This window comes from Geotrypetes seraphini, chromosome 9 (genome assembly GCF_902459505.1).
Source record: "Geotrypetes seraphini chromosome 9, aGeoSer1.1, whole genome shotgun sequence".
Taxonomy (NCBI): Eukaryota; Metazoa; Chordata; class Amphibia; order Gymnophiona; family Dermophiidae; genus Geotrypetes; species Geotrypetes seraphini.
In genome coordinates this window covers 58,447,877-58,471,534 of record NC_047092.1, presented here as the reverse complement: position 1 = coordinate 58,471,534, position 23,658 = coordinate 58,447,877, and the positions used below count along the sequence as shown (strand labels likewise).

At 39.7% G+C, this 23,658-nt stretch overlaps 1 long non-coding RNA gene across 1 annotated transcript in view; it reads right to left on the bottom strand.

Annotated features, from left to right (window-relative positions):
* Nucleotides 1-392: 392 nt before the first annotated feature.
* The window catches only part of LOC117366501, a 37,885-nt gene continuing 14,619 nt past the window's right edge, over nucleotides 393-23,658 (bottom strand). Inside the window, exons 2-3 of the long non-coding RNA XR_004540595.1 lie at nucleotides 9,922-9,968; nucleotides 393-812 (exon numbers count right to left, since the gene is read on the bottom strand). This is a non-coding gene — a long non-coding RNA (uncharacterized LOC117366501). The remainder of the gene's footprint in view (nucleotides 813-9,921; nucleotides 9,969-23,658) is intronic.

Sequence of the window (23,658 nt, the reverse complement as noted above, 5' to 3'; positions counted from 1 at the left end):
ATGGGATTAGGATACGGGAGAGCAGTGTTGCTTCCCTGCTGCCTCCAAATTATGCTACCCTAGGCAGACACAATAATTTGCTTAATAGCGGAGCCAGTTCTGCTCTCTCCAAGGTGTCCAGGCCAATGGGGCAGCAGTGATTCCTATTCATTCCTGACCTAGAACTTCCCTTCAGAAATCAAGCTACTCAGCCCTTAGTGGTAGTATTGACAGGGGCCAAATAGCACTATTTTTAAAGAAGCAGCTACCAGAGGAAGACCAAATGGGAGCCACTCTTGCACCAATCACCTCCCAGAACACTTGAGTTAAGTCAGCATCTCAGAAGGTCCAGTGCTTAGGCAATCTTCAGTTTAATTAGATTAAAAGACTTGGTTTCCTCAGAAGGAGGGACTTCAGATTTATACTCTCACAAAATACCCTTATCAAAATCTTTAAGAATAAAAAATCCTTAACAGAATCACTTGGGAGTATTGTTCTGCAGCAAAAAAAAACTCTTAACTTCTTTGATTCTGTTGAAAGGGGCAGAGCCTCAGATCCCCATGCGTCGTAAAGCTTTAACAACTGCACTAGAAAGGGAATTAACCTTACTGGCTCATGTTCCCCTTCCTGCCCTTCATAGAATCTAATCTTAAACTAGCAATGCTGAAAAACCAAAGGACTTAAATTTAGCTTCAGGGCAGGGTGAATTTGTTGAAAGTTGAATGTTTCAGTGCAGGTAATTATCACTCCTGCTGTCTCTGCTAGTCCCTTCGCCGATGTTAAGCTAGATGTTGTTTCGCCTTCAAGCTACGTCAGGGCTGTGGACCGATTATCTAAAAAAGTAAAGAGAATTAACAGGAGAAACTTCACGCAGCAGAAAACACTCTCCAAACAACACTGCAACTTACTATGGCGTTTAATTTTTCACGCTCACCGCGGCAGAGATGGCGCCAGTTAGAGCTGCCTCCTGTTTAATAACATCTGACATCACTCACAGCTGACCGGCGAGTCAGGAGCCTCATTCTCATGCCAAACAAACAAAATCACTCACTCAATCAATCACTGTTAAATGATCAAAATCGAAGTCCTACAGTCCTATGATGATTAAAAAAAAAACCAAGTGACACTCAATCTTTTGGTTTAACCCATATGGTTCCTCAGAGTGCAAGCAGGAAATCCATTCCTGCTCTTTCTTTTGCAAAATCAATCTTCTGTCTCCTCCTCCAGTAGTCAAAGAAAATAGATTTTTTTTTTTTTTATCAGTTTACCATCATGAAATCTTCTCTGACTTATATAGATCACTTTCTCTTATATCACTATGGGAACGCTGTTTAGTAAGTTGGGTATTTGTGTAGCACAATATGTAGTGAATCTGTAAAAAGAAAGAACATTGGAATGTTTGCTTAACATTGGAGAACAAAAGTGCTCATTACTCTGCAACTGCTTTTTAAGCAGAGACAAGAACAGGGAAAGCATTACCCGGTAATCTTTACCCTCACTTCCCCACTGATTTTACCTGTAATTGCAATGCTCCTGTTAGTTTTAATTTAAAAGCGACTCTCACTTGGTCAGGAAAGCCTACAGTCTATTTGTGACATACTTGCTGCTGTCAAGGTAAATGTCATTTAAGGCCACTGTGACAGTGGCGTCTTTTCAGCATGTCTCATGGAGAGATGTGACCTGAACTGTTGAGCTACCAGACATCACATCAAAAATGAACCGGTTTGATATCTGCTCAGTGAATTTTATGGTATTATTGTAGGGAAAATAGTGTGCTGAAAATGCTTTTGCCCTTACTGTATATATTGTGATGGGGCCAGGGGTAAGCCTAGCGCTGGCAACCCGGCTCTGAGTTCTCCTTGGAGGGCCACGCTGGGAAACCACAGTAGAAAAGAAACTCCACTAATAATGGATAGTTCAAGTTTTATTACCTAGTTCAATGGCACTGGGTCTCAGGCAGCCATTTCTGGTAGGTACCGCAGACTAGGAGCCTACTTGAAAGTGATAGGTACCTAACTTGATAGGTGCCTATCATCCAATTAAGTGCAATTAACAATTACAAGTTGTTAATTGTAAATTATTGGCACACACATACACACACGCACATACCTTTTACAAAACTGATCCTGACACTCAGAGTTCCTATGAGCATCGGGAGCAGCACAGAGCATTCAGCGCACCATCCTGCATTAAAATCCGCTTTGGTGGTTTTGTAAAAAAGGGGTGGGGGAAGTAAGTGTGTCATTTATAGAATCCGGGCCTTATTGCCTAAATGCCCCTGAATATTGAAAAAAAAAGCTATTATATATTTTCCACAGCACAAAATATATAACTGCTATTTGAATATTTACCCTGTAATATTTATTTATCAGGTCAAATCTGATAACTTGTTTTCCAAAAGTATCCAAAAATAGATAATCTAAAGCTTAACCCCCCTCTTTTACTAAGGTGCACTAACCAATTAGTGCGCACTAATTGAATTAGCACATGCTAAACGCTAACGCATCCATAGACTAGCATGCATGCATTAGCATTTAGCGTGCGCTAAATCAGTTAGCGCACCTTAATAAAAGAGGATCTATGTTTATAAAATAAATCAATGAAGAAATATATATTTAATCATGACAAAACAGTAAATAGACAATCAATATGTCAGTTCACTTTGTAAAAATCAGGTTTCCAATCTGCTTTCTCAGGAAGGCTTATTCAAGTACTATTAGGCCCTCTTTTACTAAGGTGTGCTAACCGATTAGCACGCGTTAATCGATTTAGTATGCGCTAAACGCTAACGCGTGCATGTTAGTCTATGGACACATTAGCATTTAGCGCGTGCTAATTCGATTAGCGCATGCTAATCGGTTAGCGCACTTTAGTATTAGTCTTCTTGGAATTAGGAAGAAAAGAATGTTATGTAGGCATATTATTCTCTGCTTGTAATCTGGTAAAAAAATTGTTTCTTTTAGATCTATCATTATTTAGAATATATCACTACTCTGTGTCTTGCAGTGGAAAAAAAATCAATGATTTTTACCTCTACAAAATATCTTGCATTAGTAATTCCTTATAATGGCAGATCCTAATACTCATAAGAACATATGAATTGCCGCTGTTGGGTCAGAGCAGTGGTCCATCGTGCCCAGCAGTCCGCTCATACGTCGGCCCTCTAGTCAAAGACCAGCGCCCTAACCGAGACTAGCCCTACCTGTCTGATGTAGAGAAACTGTAATTCAAATATAGCATATAAAGGGTCCCTTTTATCAAGCTGCGATAGAGGTTTTCAATGTGAGCCAGCGCGGTAAATGCTCTGAAGCTCTTAGAATTCCTATGAGTGTTGGAGCCCTTACCACACCCACGCTAAAAATCTCTAGTGCGGGTTGATAAAAAGGGAGAGGAAATGTATTTAATTTGATGCTATTTAAAGGGTTAGATTGCTTTTCACTTACAATATCTTAAAATCCTGGTCTTCATCCTGATTTTAAACCAAATAGAAGATTATTGTAACTTGTTGTATTATAATATTAGCAATCTTTTCTCCATCATGTCTAATTCCTTCAAATTACTGCTGCAGGAGTCCGTCTAAAAACAAGGAGATATGATCATGTCTCACCAGTATTGGAAAATCTTCATTGACTTTCAATTGTTTCTAAAACTTTCTTTAAAGTGATTCTTCTGCTACATGGTATTATTTATTTTGGCACTTCTGCTTACTTTATCAACTTGTTGCTTCCCTACTATTCTGATCACAACATTTTATTTTTGTTCCTGGGTAATAAATGTTCTTTCTCAATTACCTATACCACAAAAGTATAGAAAATGGTTATCATTCCCATCAGACTTTGCTTTTGTATCCAGGAAATTGATGTTTTGTAATTTACCATTTTTGCAGAACATTTCCAGATTGATTCCAAGCTGACTAAACTTAGGGGCCCTTTTGACGTCTAGGCTCAAGCAGTGAAACTTGTGGTATGAAAGTACACAAGTCACAGATCAGAGGAAGCACCACCAAGCTTTTTCCACCTTCGTCACCCATGAAGATGGGCTCTGCTTCTGCCCCAATGTTACCAGTCTGTTTGAGGCAAATGGAATCGCCTGTAACCCAAGAGTGGTGTCTCTTCATTGCCAACTGATCCAGGAACATCAAAACTGTGCTGCTCCATAACAGAAACAAGTATCTGTCTCTTCCATTGGCTCACTCAGTGCACATTAAAGAGGATTACTACAGTATCAAGACCTTACTAAGTACCTTGAATTATGAGGAGTATGTCTGGGAGGTTATCAGAGACTTCAAAATGGTGGAATTCCTTATGGGTCTCCAAGGCAGTTTTACCAAGTTTCCCTGCCATCTCTGCCTTTGAGACAGCAGGGACACAAAGGTGCACTACCAAAGGTGGGGCAGGCCATGGCTGACTGAGTTCTATGTGGGGAGAAACAACATCAGATGGGAACCACTGGTGCTGATGCCACCACTGCATATCAAATTAGGCCTAATAAAACAATTTGTTAGAGCTATAGGGAAATATCTTCCCTAGTCTATCTGAGGCAAAGGTCTTCATCGGACCACAGATAAAGAAGATCCCAAGGAATTTCCCAAAAAGCTAACTAGGAAGGAAAAAGTGGCTTGGAACAGCTTTGTCACAATGGTTCGGGACTTCCTGGGCAATCACAAGACCAAAAACTACATGGAGTTGATTGAGAATCTGGTGAAGAATTTCTTAAAGTCCATGTCCTCAATGCTCATCTTGAGATATTCAATGAGAACATGGCAGCTTACTCAGAGGAGCAAGGTGAGTGCTTCCACCAGGATATACTGGACTTTGAATGTTACTACCAAGTACAATATAATGAAAACATGATGGTAAAGGGGATGGAACTCCTCTCGTATAAGGAAAGACTAAAATGGTTAGGGCTCTTCAGCTTGGAAAATAGTCGAAGTCTACAAAATCCTGAGTGGAGTAGAACGGGTACAAGTGGATCGATTTTTCATTCCATCAAAAATTACAAAGACTAGAGGGACACACGATGAAGTTACAGGGAAATACTTTTAAAACCAAAAGGAGGAAAAAAATTTTCACTCAGAGAATAGTTAAGCTCTAGAACGTGTTGCCAGAGGATGTGATAAGATCGGATAGTGTAGCTGGTTTTAAGAAAGGTTTGGACAAGTTCCTGGAGGGAAAAGTCCATACTCTGTTATTGAGAAAGACATGGGGGAAGCCACTGCTTGCCCTGGATCGGTATCATGGAATATTGCTACTTCTTAGGTTTTGATCAGATACTAGTGACCTGGATTGGCCACCGTGAGAACGGGCTACTGGGCTTGATGGACCATTGGTCTGACCCAGTAAGGCTATTATGTTCTTATATACATCTGGAAGCTGAATCATGAAAGTAACTTACAATATAATCACAAATCTCAAAAAACTGCTTACTTCTAAATCTTCTGTGGTCATTTTTGTATAACCTCAACATAAATAAGAGTGTTAATTATGATTCATATGTTGCTGTTTATGACTTTATAAGAATGAAAAGATGAAAATTTACCTATTTAAAAGATGAAATTTTTAAATAGGTAAATTACAAAATTTTACTATATTGGTCACAAAAGCTAAGTTTTATGGAAATAACAGATATTTTCTAAACTTTTTAGATATGAGCAATTAGTAAATTACACTTACTGCCCAGGAACAAAAATTGTATTACATAGTGTTACCAAGATGCTAAGCAGCTGTCATTGGTTTTCTCAGCTTCTATCAGTCTGGACATGAAGTGACAAACCATTTTCAATTATTTTTCCCCCTTCACTCTGAAATACTCTGTGGGGCCAATATTCAGCGCTATTTAGCTTCCTGGGAATGGCTTCCAGCTGGCTAAATAGCACATAGCTGGCTATCGACTGATATTCAGCAAAAGATAGCTAGTCATCTCCTGCCAAACATCCCATTCAGCGGATTGAGCTGTGATTGGTTATGTTATGTGACATAACCAGTCACCAGCAAAACTCTGCTTCTTTCCAACTATGTTCACTGGTCAGATACTGTAGAACCTTCTAAAAAACAGGTCTATCTTTGACCACTAGAACATAGCCAGCCAGCTGATGAATATTGGCTTAGCCAGCTATGTCTTGGTAAGCCATATGTAAGCCAGAAATTCAATGTCTGTCACTGGATACAGTGCCAAATTTTATCATTTCTGTTTTTGCTGTAGACCTCAGGAGACAGCCAGCTATCTCCCGTGCTCTGAATGTGGGGTGGTATGTGTAGCATACTAGCTGCCAGCATTGCATTGATTGTGAAATCTGTGAAGGATTTGCACGGAGGGTCATGGTGGATTGCCTTTGATGCAGGAAGTTGTTCACCCCTAACGCAGCAAGAGCGAAACGGAGATTTCCCCATCGGGTGGGTTGTTTACCCACGAGACCTGGGTAGTGAGGCTTGGAAGTAAGGCTGATTGGAGACAATTAGGACTTCGTGGACAGCTAAGTTTATCCTTTTTCCTTGCTCAAGTTGCAATATTTCTGACTGTGCCTCTGGACTGCAATCTTTTTTCACACAATGTTTGTATGTGAGATTTTGGTGTGCTGGATGTGAGGTGTTTTTTGGGGGGCTGCTTTTGTGCCTCATTTTTTCACCACTATTTTTGATATAGTGAAGACACATAAGTGGAGATTTTTTAGCCATATGAAGCTTAACTGAGGCTTTTTCTCCACTTTTTTTCTGTCTTCTTTTTTTCAGACTGTGGGTGTATGTGTGATGTGTGGGTGGCCTTGCAGTGTCCCATAAGACCCTTGAATGTTCGATTTAGGGCGCATTTTGAGGGAAAAGGTGATTGTTTGTGTTCCTATCCATAATTAGTTTGAAGTAGTGGTATGTGTAGCTACCTCCAGGACAGTTTTAGTGGCCGCAAGGCAACAACAAAATTTGAGAGTTACCTTATAAAACCATAAACGAGGGTAAAATACATATAAAATAAACGAACCTTGTCCTATTACTTCTAAAATAATAGGAGGAAATATATTCTAAAGAAGATTCAAGAACAGTTGTTACAATATAATGTTTTATTTTTCTATGTAAAATTTAACTAGAATTGTAACCAAAATAATCACAACATTTAGGAAATAATCATAATCACATTTTCAGACTTGTGTTTTATGTTCTCACAGTGAATCATGAATTGTCTGAATTTTCAGCTCTCTACATTGAAGGAAAAATCTCAGATAAATTAATTTTCAGATTTTCTTCTATTATATACAGTTCTCCTAGCACTGAACTCAAATGTGTAAATGGTACCATTAAGAGTCTGATTCTTTCTGTTGATGTTTTATTTTCTTGCGGGTGCAGCTGAAGATGGAGGATGACAGGACAGCCAGACCAGATAAGTATCCCCCTCTTTTCTTGTCTTCTGTCTACCTGCTTGATTGTAGTTCTTAATTATTTTATTTTTCTTTCAATAATTAATATTTCCTTTGCATTAAATCAATTGAGGATATTTTTCTCCTTATTCTTGGATCTTATTACTTATTATTTTGGACAAATAATGTATTCATTTTTCTAGTAGCATGACTTATGATTCTTTAGTATTCTTTTCTTATTTTAGCTTTTTCTATTTTGTTCTTTATCTCTCATTATGGTGATATTAAATTATGTTTTCAAATTTCAATAAACAATTAATGAAAGGGTCAGGATGAGTGTTGCTAGACACCAGGGATATGTTTGGGAGGGGGTGAAAAGAGTGTGGAGTTGGGGATACGAGACTGATACATGCTACATCATGCTTTTGTGTTGTTGTTTTTTTAATTATAAATCATTATATTGAGTTTTCATACAACCATTACATTTGGTAATGTGAATAAAGAAATTATTAAATTGAAGATCACAGGTAAATAAACCATTATTATATCCCCCATTCCAGATATCCCTTGCCTCCTTTACCAATGAATAGGACACTAAAAGGAATATGCTACAGACACCAGAATGTCTCTTACAAAGTCCCAAAAGAAATAAGGAACCAGCTTCATAATCTGGATGATAAAGAATTCAGAATTGGAATCCATGACTTGGTAAATCTATAGCTTTTCTTAGTGCTCCAATGAATCATATATACTTCATATGTAAAAGTTGATGCAATTGATTTCTCCAAAGTGTCAGTGGGAGGGTTCTTCTTGGAGTAATAAACAGGGTTTTGCATGCTTTTTAAACAAATAACATTCATTCTGATCTAATTCTTAATCATCCTCTAAATCTTCCATTCCTTGCTTTGAGGAATTGATCCCTTCAACAAATGTATTTATTTTATTTTAAAAATTTTTATTCCGTTTTAAGTCAAAGCGGATTAAAATAAAACATACAAATTCAAATGTAACACACATCACAGAAAACAGCTGTGCATCAGTTAGACGACTTTACATTATATCCTTTTCTACAAAGCTTCACCAAATTTCTAAAATGTAATCTAATTAAAAGGCTTGAACAAAAAGGTGTATCTTTTTAACATCTTCTTATCACTCAATCGTAAGACTCAAGGCAATGAACAAATGTTCTAAATATCTCCAAAGTTGTTCCTAAAATGTTGCAATCTGCGGGCAATAATGCCTTTTCTTTTTAATGTCAACTTTCCGTCAGTGCTTAAGCCAATCCTCACTCATTCACTGACAGGAATGTCGATATTTAACACAGATCCGCAGATTACTGCCGTGATTTTAACATGGCTTTTAATTTGCATGCTCATTAGTCTGAATGTGCTGTGGCAACTTCTTGACTGTAATTTCAAAATGAAGCCTTTACCATAAACTTTGGCCCCGGAGCACCATGAGACTGATCAGAGACTCAACAGCTGCCACAAGCTAGAAGAAGGACACCGTAACATTCTATACTGTAAATGTTAGACAGTTGGAAGGGAACTTGACAGAGACTGAACATGTGTTGTGAAGATGAAAGGACGAAATATGAACAACACTGGGAATTTTATGAAGAGACTACTGAGAGAAAAGTGGCTTATAATGTATTTATATGAAAATTTTATTCAGTTGTGAGAAATTCTTATGGTAAGTGTACGATATAATTGAGAGTTTGGTAAGACAGAGAAGGGAAACATGAGTTTAAAGACTCAGATTACTTAATATGTGAACATGAAGAAAGATTATAACTTGTTCTATGTGTACATGTTTGGTAACATTTCAAGATTAAATAGTAGAAGCTGACAATTCACATAAATATACTGTATGTGAGAAGAGATTAAGGGCTCCTTTTACTAAGCTGCGTTCCCATAGTGATGTAAGAGAAAATGATCTATATAAGTCAGAGAAGATTTCATGATGGTAAACTGAAAAAAAAAAATAAATCTATTTTCTTTGACTACTGGAGGAAGAGACAGAAGATTGGTTTTGCAAAAGAAAGAGCAGGAATAATAATAATAATAATAACTTTATTCTTCTATACCGCCACAATGAAATACAATACAATACAATAATCAAGAGAGCTGGACATTCAGCGAAATACAATAAGCAGATATTCAGAGGAAATACAGAGAGCAGAGACCAGAGAGCAGAGACTTTAAGAAAGCAAGAAAATAGAAATACAAATTGCTGAGTAAGAGTATAAGATGTATGTTTTTGGTGGGTGATGTCCGAGAGGCCCTGTTTGGAATGGATTTTACGCTTGCACTCTGAGGAACCGTATGGGTTAAACCAAAAGATTGAGTGGCACTGTAGGACTTCTATTTTGATCATTTAACAGTGATTGTGCACCGTGAGTGATTTTGCCACCATTGAGCTGGCATTCATTCTAGCCGCGTAGCGCGGGTTTAGCGCATGTGGCAATTCTGAGCGTGCTAAAAATGCTATTGCAGCTTAGTAAAAGGAGCCCTAAGTGAGAGACTTTACAGGAATGTAATTGGTTATGTAAGGATTAAAATAAATCTGAAAATGGGCAAGAGTATACATTTTCTTACCTTGGAAGCTCTAAGACTTTACTGACTGTCAGAGAAGTGCTTCATGACTGTCATGAGAAGAAATATAAATGTTAAGGAGGTCTTAAACAAGACAGAAAAACACCAAGATTGTGCCCACATACATACTCTTTATAAAACACTGACTACACTTCCCATTTTTAGGCCATACATGTGCATTTTAGTGACCTATATAAAAATTACCCTCCATATTTCAAGTCTCTATTAACTGCTAGTGATGGAATGTGCTAACCATGCAGCCCATCTTGTACAATCTTACGGGTTTCATCTGTTGTAAATAATGTGGATCAATTTTTAAAACACCAATCTTCCTCTAATTGGCAAGTTAGCAGTACTGAGGCATGAAAAAAAACCTTTAATTAAATGTTCCAAAGCTGTAGAACGTTCACTAGAATAGATATACATGGGGCTCTTTTACTAAACAGTTAATTTGTGAAGTAATGTAAATTAACTGTTAGTGCATGAGCTAAGTAACTGTAACCAAGTTGGCATGGCAGTATGTGCTAATTCATGCATTACCTGCATGTTGTGTTAGGGAATGGGATCTGGTGAGTTATGGGTGGGTTATGTCATTTGTGTAGTTAGTGTGGGTACATTTATTGCCTCCTTAAGAGATAAGTGTATTCGAGCAGTGGTATACCAAGGGGTGGGGGGTGGGCAGGGGGCAGTCTGCCCCAGGTGCAGCCCATAAGGGGGTGCTCCCAGGACCATCAAATGCAGTGTCTGTGTTCACAATTCACTGTTCTGCCGACATTGGGCCTTTCTCTCTGCTGGATCCTGCCTTCACGGAATCAGGAACTAGGCAGGACCTGGCAGAGAGGAAGGCCTGATGCTAGTAAGAGCCAGCATGTTGTGACTGTTGTGCTACCAATGGAGGATGACAGAGAGAGAGAGAGAGAGAGGGAGGGAGAAGAGGGGGAGAGAAATGATGCACCTGATTGGGGGAGGGAGATGGAGGGAGGAAGAAGGAAGACCAGGGAATGGAGAAGAGAGGAATGAAAAGAAAATAAAGATGCCAGACTATGGGAAAGGGAGGAGAAAGGGAGGGGGAAAGGAGCAAGGAAATAAAATGCTAGACTATGGAGGGAGAGAGAGATGCCAGAGCATGGGGAAGGGAAGGAAAGGAGACAGATTTTAGACCAGGAGGAAATGAAGTAGGGAGGAAGAGAGGTAGGGAATTGAAGTAGAGATGCCAGAGCATGGAGAGGGAGGGAGAGCGAGGGAGAGATGGAAGGGAAGGAGAAGAGACAGATGGGTGGGAAGAAAGGAAGGAAAAGAGATACCACAGCATGGGGTATGGGGTGGAGATAGAGAAAGAAAATTGGAGAGGGAGTAAAGCTGAAATGAATCATGTATATAAGAGAGAAGGGACACTGGATAGACAGTTTATGGAAGGGGCATAGAAAGAGGGATGACGCCATATGAAAGGGGGGTTGGAAGGGGGGTGGATAACAGATTGGAGAGGGTGGACATTGGATGGAAAAGAGAGAGTGTGTAGACAGTGGATGGAAGAGAGAGTATGTGGACAGTGGATGGAAGGGGCTGAGAGAGAGCGGTGGACAGTGAATGGAAGAGGCACCAACATATCTGTTATCATTGCAGTTCTCTGTGTTTTTCTCTTTCACCATTATGTATATTATGTATAGCTTTCTTGTACCCAACTTTCTGTCAGTTGATATGAAAATGTTCCAATTTTAACTTTCAACTTTTATTGAAAAGTGAGCAATCTAAATGATCATAAAGTCTTTAAACATAAGAACTGTGTCCATCAAGCCCAGCCTCCTGTTTCCAACAGTGGCCAATCTGGCCCATAGAACCTGTTGAAACCCAAATAGTAGCAACATTCCATGCTTTGTTCTCCATAATTCTCTTTGGTTCAATCAATGATCTGAAACAATGTCAAAACATAGAATTTCATTTCTGCAAATTGGCACTTAGCAAAATAAAATAACACTCTTTTCAGCTATAGTAGCAAAATAATGCTCAGAAATTTTTTTTTCTTTAATATTCTTTTATTGAAATCAAAGAAAAGTACAAACATCTGTACAAGAATAATAATTTCTGTAACAATGAATCAGGCCCGCCATGTCCCCAAACCCTCAGAATTTAAGAAGTTGGTTAGATGGGCTGAGAACTTTTTAGCAACCCCTCGTATAGAAGCTATAGATGTTTGTTGTTACCAGATTTTGCTATGCTTGCTGAGTACCATTGCATTTGCAATCTGCTGTCCTGGACTGCAACTATCAATTGCTCCATAGGTTTCAATTCACCTCTCCTTAACCATTCTTGTGGCTATGATCAATAAATGGTTCCTGGAATAACATTTTTTCTTCCTACTGTATTTATAAATTTGTCACTTTTTTTCCCCTGATTTGCTGATCTAATTCTTTGTAGAGAGGAGTTTTTTTTTATTTTTCTTTTCCTTCCCTACATGAATTGGTAGATCTCATTCATTTGTTCTAGTCACTGGAATGCCTGTCTAATTTTAACAATGAAGAAAGATTCCGAACATTTACTTTCATATTTCAATACATCATCTGGAGGTCTATGATAGTAGCTTGAAAGGTAAAATCAATGTTTATGAGGCCCATTCTTTCTTCAGTTTTGGCAATGTACAATCTTGGTATATGCTGAATCTTATAAATAACCTTGTAGGCATGGAGGAGTTTTCTTGTTTGTACATCCAGTTTTTAATAATCTTCAAGTTGTATGAGAATGCAGGAACTGCCAACTGATTAATGGGCTGTATCTTATTCTCTAATACTAGAACACTCTTTGCTATCAACTTTAGTCTCCTGTAATATTCTTTATTGATCTTTCCTCTTAGCAATTTATTCTTATGTCTCCTTCCTCCACTTCTAGATATTTATATATACCTTCCTTTATCTCACAGTCATCAGTCAGAGAGATATCTTTCAATTTGGGTCAATTTTCTAGAAATGAGGTTGCCTTGGTACATTTGGCCAGACCAAAAGTCATCGTGATGTCATCTCAGAAACATTTCACTACACAAAGTTGTTCTGCTACAGCTGCAGGTCTTCTACAAACAATAAGTGTGATGTAGCTTCCAGATTATTACCATCTATAGGATTAAGGCTACTAAACCCATATCCTAAAGAATTTATGAGTGAATTCAGTATCATACAAATAAAAGTGATGACAGGGAGTACCTCTAAAATATGCCTTGTTAGGTCTCAATATGACAAATGATAGAGGCCTGGATTCTCAAAAAGCCACCGAATGTTATTCTCCGGCAGACGCCTAGATTGTGCCTACTGGTGACTAACTTAAGAGTTTTAATTGGTTCTAAATGGTACGATAATTGCTTATACCATTAAAAAAATGATTAAAAACAAAAAAATTAGGCAACACTAGGTGGCCTCTCAGACTGGCGCCTAGGTCTATAATATCTAGCATCACTTAGTGACATCGAAGCCCAAAAATGAGCTTGTTTCCGGTGGTGCCATGCTTTGGCATCATTAGGTGACTATAGTTGCAATTCAGGCCTATAAAGCCTGACTCTAGTTGCAAATGTAGGCCTATAAAGCCCTCCCCTACATTTCAGGCGCCTAGGGTCCTTGGGAGCCACAATTCTGGAAGCAGTGCCTGACAGTGATAGACATGCAGCAGGCACTCGTTTTGTAGGTAACTGCTGTGCCAGGCACCACTTACAAAATCCGGGCCAAACTCTCCATCTTCATACTTTACAAGGGGCCACTGAAAATTTCTCAGACCAACCAACAAAGTTGGGGTAGTCTCTATCGAGCAGTGATTTTTCCACTTTTTATTGTTCTGTCAGAAAAATACAGAATGAAAAAAGTGGAAAATCGTTGGACTAACCCCCTCTTTTCCTAAGGTGCACTAACTGATTAGCACGCGCCAAACGCTAACGTGTCCATAGACTAATATGCACATGTTAGTGTTTAGCGCGCGCTAGATCGATTAGCGCATACTAATCAGTTAGCGCACCTTAGTAAAAGAGGGCCTCAATATCCAGCCCTTAAATGAGACTGCCCTGGCTTTGTTGGTTGGGCTGAAAACTTTTCAGCAGCCCCTCGTGGATGGCATATGGTAGCCACATTCTCACAGTGAACTTGATATATGGCGATCAATGCAGGGTTTATTTTTTCACATTTTAAAATCATTTATTATCCAGGAATATGTAATATCTGCAGTGGACACCACGGGCACATCTCCCAACAGTTACCCTGCTCATTTTTTAATTGTTATACACCCCCCCCTCCTTTTTACAAAATGGTAGTATGGTTTTTATCACTGGCCGTGGCACTAACAACTCCGACAATTCTGTGAGCGTCAGAGCTGTTACCGCTGAGGCTAACGCTAAAAACTGTGCTACAGTTTTGTAAAAAGAGGGGGGGGGGGCAAAAACTTACCACACTTTCCCCCTCTTTTACTAAGGCGTGCTAGCCTTTTTAGCATGCGCTAAATGATAATGCATCCATAGAATATAATGGAGTGTTAGCGTTTAGCATGCGCTAAAACGGCTAGCTTGCCTTAGTAAAAGGACCCCTTTACTTAAAAAAAGCTCCTATATTTATTTAGGTTCATAGTCTAAAGCGCGCGAGGACAAAGGCACTCCGACAACCGAGCGCAGACAACTGAGCGCAGGACTTAATCGCGCCAAAGAAAAACCGTATTTTAAAGGGCTCCGATGGGGAGTGTTGGTGGGGAACCCCCCCCCCCCCACTTTACTTAATAGAGATCACGCTGGCGTTGTGGGGAGTTTGGGGGATTGTAACCCCCCTCATTATACTGGAAACTTAACTTTTTCCTGTTTTTTAAGGAAAAAGTTAAGTTTTCAGTATAATGTGGGGGGTTACACCCCCCACACACCCCCAACATGGCAGCGTGAGGCAGCGCGATCCCTATTAAGTAGAGTATGGGGTTCCCCACCAACACCCCCCCATTGGAGCCCTTTAAAATATGGTATTTCTTCGGCTCGATTAAGTCCTGCGCTCAATTGTCTGCGCTCGGTTGTCAGCGTGCCTTTGTCCTCACGCGCTTTTGAGCCGTCACCTGTATTTATTATAGAAGAGTTTCATTTTCATGGCCTATCTAATGTCTTTCTGATTTTAAAAGAGATATTAACAAATGACAATAGTGATACATTTTCTGTTCAGATAGGTGACCCCATATTTAGAGCTAAGAACAAGCTCCGATCCCATATAGGGAGGAGCGCGGCCAAATCGGCCGAAGTCGGAGCAAAAAGGATGGGAGGGGGGAAGGGGAAGGGAGGACAAGGAAGGGCCAATCGACTGAAGAAGCGGGGGGTGGGTGGGTTAGGGGGATAGTGGTGAGCGGAAGGGAGGTCACCCTTTCAATACGGCGATCCCGGGAGATAGACACGGCTTGAGTGCACGATTTGGGTTCTCTCCCCATAGTACGGAAACGAAGAAATCGCAAGCATAGGTATTTTCTTCTTTATAAAGTTATTTCTTTAATAGATTTCTCTGCTTATTTCTCTTTGGATCTCCACTATTGAGACGGTTTAGAGGTCTAAGTTCTATGAATCATTGAGATTAATTGTATCTATTGTTTATTATTTCTTTATAACTCTCTTTTCAGTGAATGTTTTATTTTCTGGGAACTTCAGATATTTCTGAACAAGTAAAGTTTGCTTATGAATTATTGTGAAATTTCTAATAAAAATAAAATGTAAAAATTGACACTAGTGATATTAATGTTTACACTGAAAAGATTTTCTTTGGGATGTTCTGAATAATATTAAAGGAATGGTGTGTGGCAAAGAAAGAAGAAGAAAAAAACAGAAGAGCAAAACACCCTGCAGACTGAATATGCAATAAGCAGCAGCAGAGGGGAACGGGAACCAATGGTGCATTCAGCACATCCTCTTATTTTGAGATTAGTATCACATTATACAATAATTCATATCGTTTTTTAGTACAGCAGTTATTTATATTAATGCTCATTTTCTACCATAGCTTTTACAAAGCCACGGTAGCGATGCTGCTGCGGTTAATGCACCGAAGCCCATAGGAATTGCATGAGCTTTGGTGCCTTTACCGTGGCTACAGTGTGCCATTATTTTCCTTTAGTTGTTTCATACTCTTCATTGTGCAATAAAACTACATTAATATATCCCCTCCTTTACAAAGCTGCACCAGCGTTTTTAGCGCTGGCCATGGTGATAAAAACTTGAACGTTTATAGGAATTGTACGAGCACTGGAGCTGGCGCTAAAAATGCTTGCACAACTTTGTAACGGAGGGGGATAATATTATATGTATTCTATCACATACGAATCTCTGTAAATATTTCTACATACTGTGGTATTCAGCCTATGCCTGCTAGGTCTGTCCCCAGAGCAATGCACAAACCAGAAGCTAATACACTAGAAACAGCATACTTTAAACCAGTGGTTCCCAACCCTGTCCTGGAGGACCACCAGGCCAGTCGGGTTTTCAGGATAGCCCTAATGAATATGCATGAAGATGATAGGAGTGCAGATCTTCCCCATGCATATTCATTATGGCTCTCACGAAAATCCGACTGGCTAGTAGTCTTCCAGGAAAGGGTTGGGGACCACTGCTTTAAACCTCAAGCTGACAATTTTGAGGAGTTTTCTTCTTTGGCCTCTAGAGGGAGCAGGAGAGCAGATTGGCCTGTTCTTCAACACACACACAGCTCTAGCTTGGTTCCCAGCAGTCACGTGCTGGCTGAAACTAGAACCAGCAACTCACTGCAGCCAATCACAGAGCAGCGCAGGACCAGGTAGGAAGTGCAAAGGTTACACTCCTGCATTGTGCGTCACTCTGCAAAAAGGCATCCACCGCGCTAGACCACCGCCACTTAAAAAAGGTACCGGGGAGGGGGGGGTGTATTCGGTCCATAAAATGCACCCCCTTTTTAGGGGTGGATAAAGTGTGTCTTATGATCCGAAAAATATGGTATTTGTATTTAATATTTTCATATAGACATTCTTATTGATGATTAATTTAATATATACTGTATTTCATTTATCTTTATCCCCCCCTTTTACAAAACCATAGCATGGTTTTAGCACCAGCCACAGCAGTAACATCTCCGACACTCATAGAATTCCTGTGAGTTTCGGAGCTGGTACCGCAGCGGCTGGTGCTAAAAACCACTCTACAGTTTTGTAAAGCGGGGGGTATATTTGTTTATTGTTTGGTATGCATTTCGACTCCTGAGGCAGGCTACAGCTGAAACACAATTCGTGTTGAATCAACGTGCATTTAGACTCAATAAAGGTTCTTCTATTGTGCCTCATTCTTTGACTTTGAACCTTTTTTTTTTTTTTTTACCATTGGTTCCCGTCCACTCTGCTGTTGGTTGTGGTAAAGAAAAAAAAACATGTAGCAAAGTTGGCTTTCCCCTCTTCTATGAGGGGCCACCTAAAAGTTCTCAGCCCAACCAACAAAGTTGGGGGCAGTCACCTTTAAGGGCTATACACTTACCCCCTCTTTTACTAAGGTGCGTTAACCGATTAGCACACGCTAATCGAATTAGCGCACGCTAAACACTAACACATCTATAGACTAACATGCACGCATTAAATCAATTAGCATGTGCTAATCGGTTAGCACACCTTAGTAAAAGAGGGCCTTAGTCCAGTGATTTTCCACTTTTTTTGTTCCATATTTTTCCAACAGAATGATAACGTGGAAAATCACTGAATTAAATATATATCCCTCAATGGAGACTGCCCCACTTTGCTTGTTGGTTGGGCTGAGAACTTTTCAGTGGCCCCTCATACTTTTTCACAAAAGTTTTCTTTTTTTGCATCAAGACGACAACAATTCTCACAGCCAAGTGCCTCTTTCAGACATCACTCCAATCAGCAATGCTTCTATCAATTCACCAACAATAAAGGCTGCCTGTATTAGTAAACTCCATATTAAGCTGTTCAATGTCTGTGTATCTTTAATATACTATTTGTTCATGTCAGAGTTGCACTGAGACACTGAACAGAATAATAGATGTTTGCAAATGCTAAAAGTGATAAAGAATCGAAGAAGATTAGAAAAATGCTTAATGACTTCTATTATAATCTAGTAGAGTGAAACATTGCAACTGGATTACCGGTAGGTTTCTTTGCCTATCAGATATGAGTTTAGCAATGGTTGAAAAAATATAACGGGGTTTTTGTTATGTATGAATATCATAAATTTAACTTTTTTTTATGCATAATGTTTATACATTTTAGTAAAAAAACGGAACAAACAACAATATCGACCCAATACGTGGTCTCAGACAGGGCAAGTAACCAACCAGAGAGTTTAGTTATCAATTTGTCTAATCAGATTTTGACATCTGTAGATGTTAGTGTGTTATGTAAGGGGCTAACTTTTGTGCCAGTACAACCTCTGCATCCCCTTCGTCTACGCAAGGATTTAGAAAAGTTTTTTCACAAATTACATTTGCATGAATTCTTTTTTTCTCATCCATATACTTCTACTGAACCCACAATATTTCGGAAACCATCACGCTGGCTCCCACCAGTTCCTCCTAGTTCTCATTTAGTAACTTTCAAAGATATGATCCTACAAGATATACAGCGGTTCAATAGAAACAAAATCTTTCAGCGTTTTAATCTCTCAAGGGATAAACATATGGCCCTAAAGAGTTTACGGTCTAATCCTCTAATTAAAATTTGTTGTGCTGACAAAGGTGGCTCTGTTGTGGTAATGAATATGTCAGACTACAATAATGAAATCCAGCGCCAATTGACCGTTGTCACAGACTATATAGAGTTGCCTTTGGATCCTACCCCAGAATTAAGAGATATTATTAGAGACATAACGTCTGTGGCCCTACTTAATGGCTCCATCACTAAGCAGGAACATAAATTTTTGAATGAAGACAGTCCTAGAGTCCCCGTGTTCTATGTCCTGCCGAAGATACACAAATCGCTCCATCATCCACCAGGATGTCCTATTGTTTCCATTAATGGTTCTATTCTCGGACCCTTATCCTGTTTTGTGGACTATTTTCTCCAACCACAGGTTTTGAAGGGTTTTTCTTATTTAAGAGACTCTGCCCATTTCCAACTAAGATTGAGGGAAATAACAGATGTCCCTGGTATCACATATTTAGTGACCTTTGATGTCAAATCTCTGTATACAGTGATACCACAATCTGAAGTTATTCATATCATCAGTGATTTTTTAGATGCCACTGCTAATGACACGAAAGTACCTAAAATGTATATAATACAATTGTTAGCCTTGGCAATGCAAAAGAACTATTTCCGCCATGGGGAAAAGTTCTTTCAGCAAGTCTCAGGTGTAGCGATGGGGGCCACTAGGCCCCCTCAATAGCTAATCTGTTTATGCAACATTTTGAAAATCAGTGGATCATTTCCAAACCTTTCTCGCTATACATAAAACTATGGCTGCGTTTCATAGATGACATTTTTATGGCATGGACGGGCACTTATAATGATCTCATTGAATTTTATAATTGGCTTAATGCTCGACATCACAAAATACAGTTTGATATGAATGTTCATCCGTATAAAATATCTTTTCTAGATATTTTTATTAATAAACAAGACCAGGAATTAGTGACTACGGTTTTTCGAAAGAATATTGACAGGAATACATTTCTGGATTACTCAAGTAATCATCCCGTGTCTCTTAAACAAAGTTTGCCCATTTCCCAATTTTTACGTTTTAAACGAATATGTTCCACTTCAATGGAGTTTAAGAAGCAGAGTAAGGGTCTTTTTCAGCATTTGCGGTCATGTGGATATCCGAAGTCAGTTTTGAAGAGGACATATAAACGTGATAAATTTGCTGACAGGGATCTATTATTTACACCCAGAGAACACACTCCAGATTTACAAGCCATCACTTGCATACTTGAATTCTTACCTGCTATAAACCGAGTTGCCCGGTCTGTACGCCATCATTGGAACATTCTAAGAAATGATCCAGCTTTTTCTGACTGTCATCTACGAATGGCTTTTTCGAGACAAAAAAACTTTAAGGAATTGCTTAGCCCTTCTGATTGTTCTATTCGTAGACAACAGTACCAGTCTCTAGGCAGCCACTCTAAATGCCATACATGTCAAATATGTGCCTTCACAATTGAATTATCTGAAAATTTTGTACATCCAATTACAGGTAAAACTTTTTTCATTCAACACAATACCACCTGTTTAACAGATCATGTAGTGTACCTGATAATATGTCCTTGCCCGAAGATTTATGTGGGTCAGACAATACGATCCCTTAAAGTTAGGATTACAGAACACAAGAGCTGTTTGAATACAATCAAGATACAAGCTCCAATTGTGGCTCACTGTATTGAATTTGATCATACTTTTCAAGACCTCAAGTGTTGTGCAATAGATCATGTTCCGGTTAACCATCGTAACAGACAGCGGTTACTTCTACAGAGAGAGCTTTTTTGGATCTTGACTCTGGAGACAGAAAACCCGGTAAGATTAAATTCTAGGGCGGAATGGCACCATTTAATGTAAACCACAACAGTTACCATGGATACATCCAATTAGAATTGCGGGTTTAGGATTTAAAAGGCAAAGCGTGTTCCACTTCCTGTGTCTGAGAAGCCACCATGTTTTTTGACTCGGAGCTTCACTAAGAGTATGTCGGGGCTTACTGCTTTTGGAAGAAGAGACAGATTAATTTCTTTCTAAAGATAAGTTATGTGTTTAATTCAATCTTACTTGTTTTATAGGATTGGTTACCTGTACGTCCTGAGGCAGCTTTTTTGAAGCGAAACGCTGGCCATCGTCAACGGGTGGTACATCTCTTTTAGACACAATCAGTATTGCTCTGATGAAGCATTAGCTGCTTAATCATTGTAGTCTCTCAATGTAGTTTTTAAACAACTTAGGGATTCTACTGCATTGCATAAGGCTTTTATATAGTGAAAGATTATAGAGGAGGTTTTTTTATGCCAGTGATTATATCAACCCCTACAAAGCCTCCTATTTATCTACAATTTTAACATGTTGTTGGATTGGAGGAAGGGATATGAGGCTTTTTCCTACCTCGTGATAATTTTCACAATATTAAGCCATTTAGTTAATACTTGCTAATCCTTATTTTGTTTCTATGTAAACTCTTGGGAAACTTAGCATTTACGTGGTGTGTGTGTTTACAGTGCTGCAAACATTTTGAGAGTGTGGTTGTTTTTGATTTTCTAATTTTGGTTCATATAGGCTTGTGTGTGTGTTGGGCTATACATTTTAGTACACATTGTGCAACAGTTTTAAAAAATTACTCAAGTTCATGTGATGATAAATCTTTGATGAATGTATTCGGAGTGTGCCCTTTCTGTTTATAATGCTCATCCCTAGAGATCTGAAGTTCACAGATAAATTTGTGTCCTTGCCATTCACACTACAGATGGCAATGTCATCAACAAAATGTCCATCTGTATTACAGTGTTAGCCAAATGTAATATGCTGTTGTTCCCAATAAATTTCAACAGTCCCACAGTGTTTCAATATGAAACCTAGTTTATTTTATAAAGATGACTATTCTATCAGGTTTGGGGAATTATATCAGAATAAGGTAAAATGTACTTACATACAAAGTAGAAAGATTGGAAATAAAACTATGAGGAGTGCTGAAACTTTTGTCAGCCCCACCAACCAACTTCCTAAATTCTGAGCATTATTTTGCCTCTGTAGCCGAAAAGAGTGTTATTTTGTTGTGCCAATTTGCAGAAATGAAATTCTATGTTTTGACAGTTTCAGATCATTGATTGTACCGTATCCACATCATTCTCTTCTTGGGATGAGAAATTTTCAGCACCCCCTCATATGCATCTGTTTGCTAGCACTAGAGAATGACACAGGGACAAATGTGTCCCCATCCCCACCAGAACTCAATTTCCCAGTCCCGTTCCCATGAGTTTTGCCGCTGTCCCATTCTTGTAAGCTCTGGCTTAACCGCACAAGCCTCAAGCACTTATGATTTTAAATGTTTGAAGTTTGTGCAGATGAGGATAGAGCTTGCAGGAATGGGGCAGGGACAGGAAAAGAACTGTCCAAGACGGGACAGGAAAATGAGTTCCCATGGGGATGTGGAAAATTTGTCTCAGTGTCATTCTCTAGCTAGCACTGTAAGTAAAAAAAAAAAAAATAATAATAATAATTACAGTTAAACAAGTGAAACACTTTTCAAAGAAAGACTGATGAATGGCCAAGACACCTAAAAGTCAGTTCTATGACTGAGTGCATGCACAGAAAAGTGTCACTTATGTACATAAGTGTACTGCATGCTATTCTATAAGGGCACATATAAATGTCTTAAGGCCAGATTCAGGCAATTGCACCCAAAGTTAGGCATTATTAAACACTAAGCAACTTTTATAAAACACTATATAAAATAGACCTCAGAGTGGATTTCAGTACCCAGCATTGAGTGCATGGATTTATGCCTGATGATGGGCACATAATTCCAAGTATTATTTAGCATTATACCTAATTTCTGGGAATGCCCCTGGCACTACAAACAGAGAAGATATAGGAAGCCCCCAAAAAGCCAACAGGTGTCCAAAACAAGTGGGAGTCAAAACAAAAGACTCAATGGATGGTGACGAAGTAAATCATTCTTTCAAAGTTCTTTATTAATGTAATTCATATATGGGACTCAACCCAAGATTTGTTTCAATTTTCCTGTCTTTATCAGGAGTCCATTACATTACATTAGTGTCTTTTATTCCACCAATACCTTACGGTTCTAGGCGGATTACAAAAAGAGGCATTCTGGTCCCAAGAATGCACTGCGGGAGGGGCCTGAGATTCTGGTTGGCCCCTCCCCGGTACATCCCATGATACACTGGGAAGGGGTAGGCCCCCATTCAGTAGAGGCGGGCCTGCTGGCCGGAAGGAGTAAGCATCTCTCTGGCCGGCCAGCTCAGTTGGGGGGGGGTTCTGGGTGGGCTTGAGAGGGTCAGGGTGCCAGGGGATGTTTTTTTTGGGGGGGATTTCTGGCAGGAGGGACTGGGTATCCCTCCTGCCAGTGGATGTCTTGGGGGGGGGGTTCAGCAGGAGGGACTGGGTATCCCTCCTGCCAGTGGATGTCTTGGGGGTGGGGTTCAGCAGGAGGGACTGGGCATCCCTCCAGCCGGGGCATGTCTTGGGGTGCTGGCGGCAGGAAGAATTGGGCACTTCTGCCACAGACATTCAGGGGTGGAAGGGCAGCTTTGGGGATTCCGGCAGGAGGAACTGGGAATCCCTCCTGCCAGTAGTCTTTGCAGGGGGGGCACGGGTTACCTGCTGTGGCCACTAATCTGATTGTGGCAGGGAGATTCCCTTGCCGCGATCGGATCAGTGGCCGCGTCTATCTGAAATGACCAGCATTTTGCTGGCCTACATTTCAGGCATGTATCGTGGCCCTAGGGAGATGCCTAGGGCTGCCTAAGCTCGCCTAAGGCCACTTCCAGGTAAAACCATGTCCACGCCTAGCCTTAGGCGAGCTTAGGTGGCCCTACATGCCTCCCTAGGGCTACAATGTAGGCAACCCTCCTCAAGGCTTTTTTTTTTAAAAAAAAATCCCGATTGGCTGGTTAGACAGCGGTAGGAAGTCTACTGCCATCTACAATCGTGACACTTTGTTGAATTTGTCCCTTAGGGTCAGATTCTCTAGAGTGCCTAAAGTTAAGCACCTACCTTAATTGACAATAGACTACTACCTGATTCTATAAAAGGTAGGCGCCTATCGCATGGTGCTTAGTG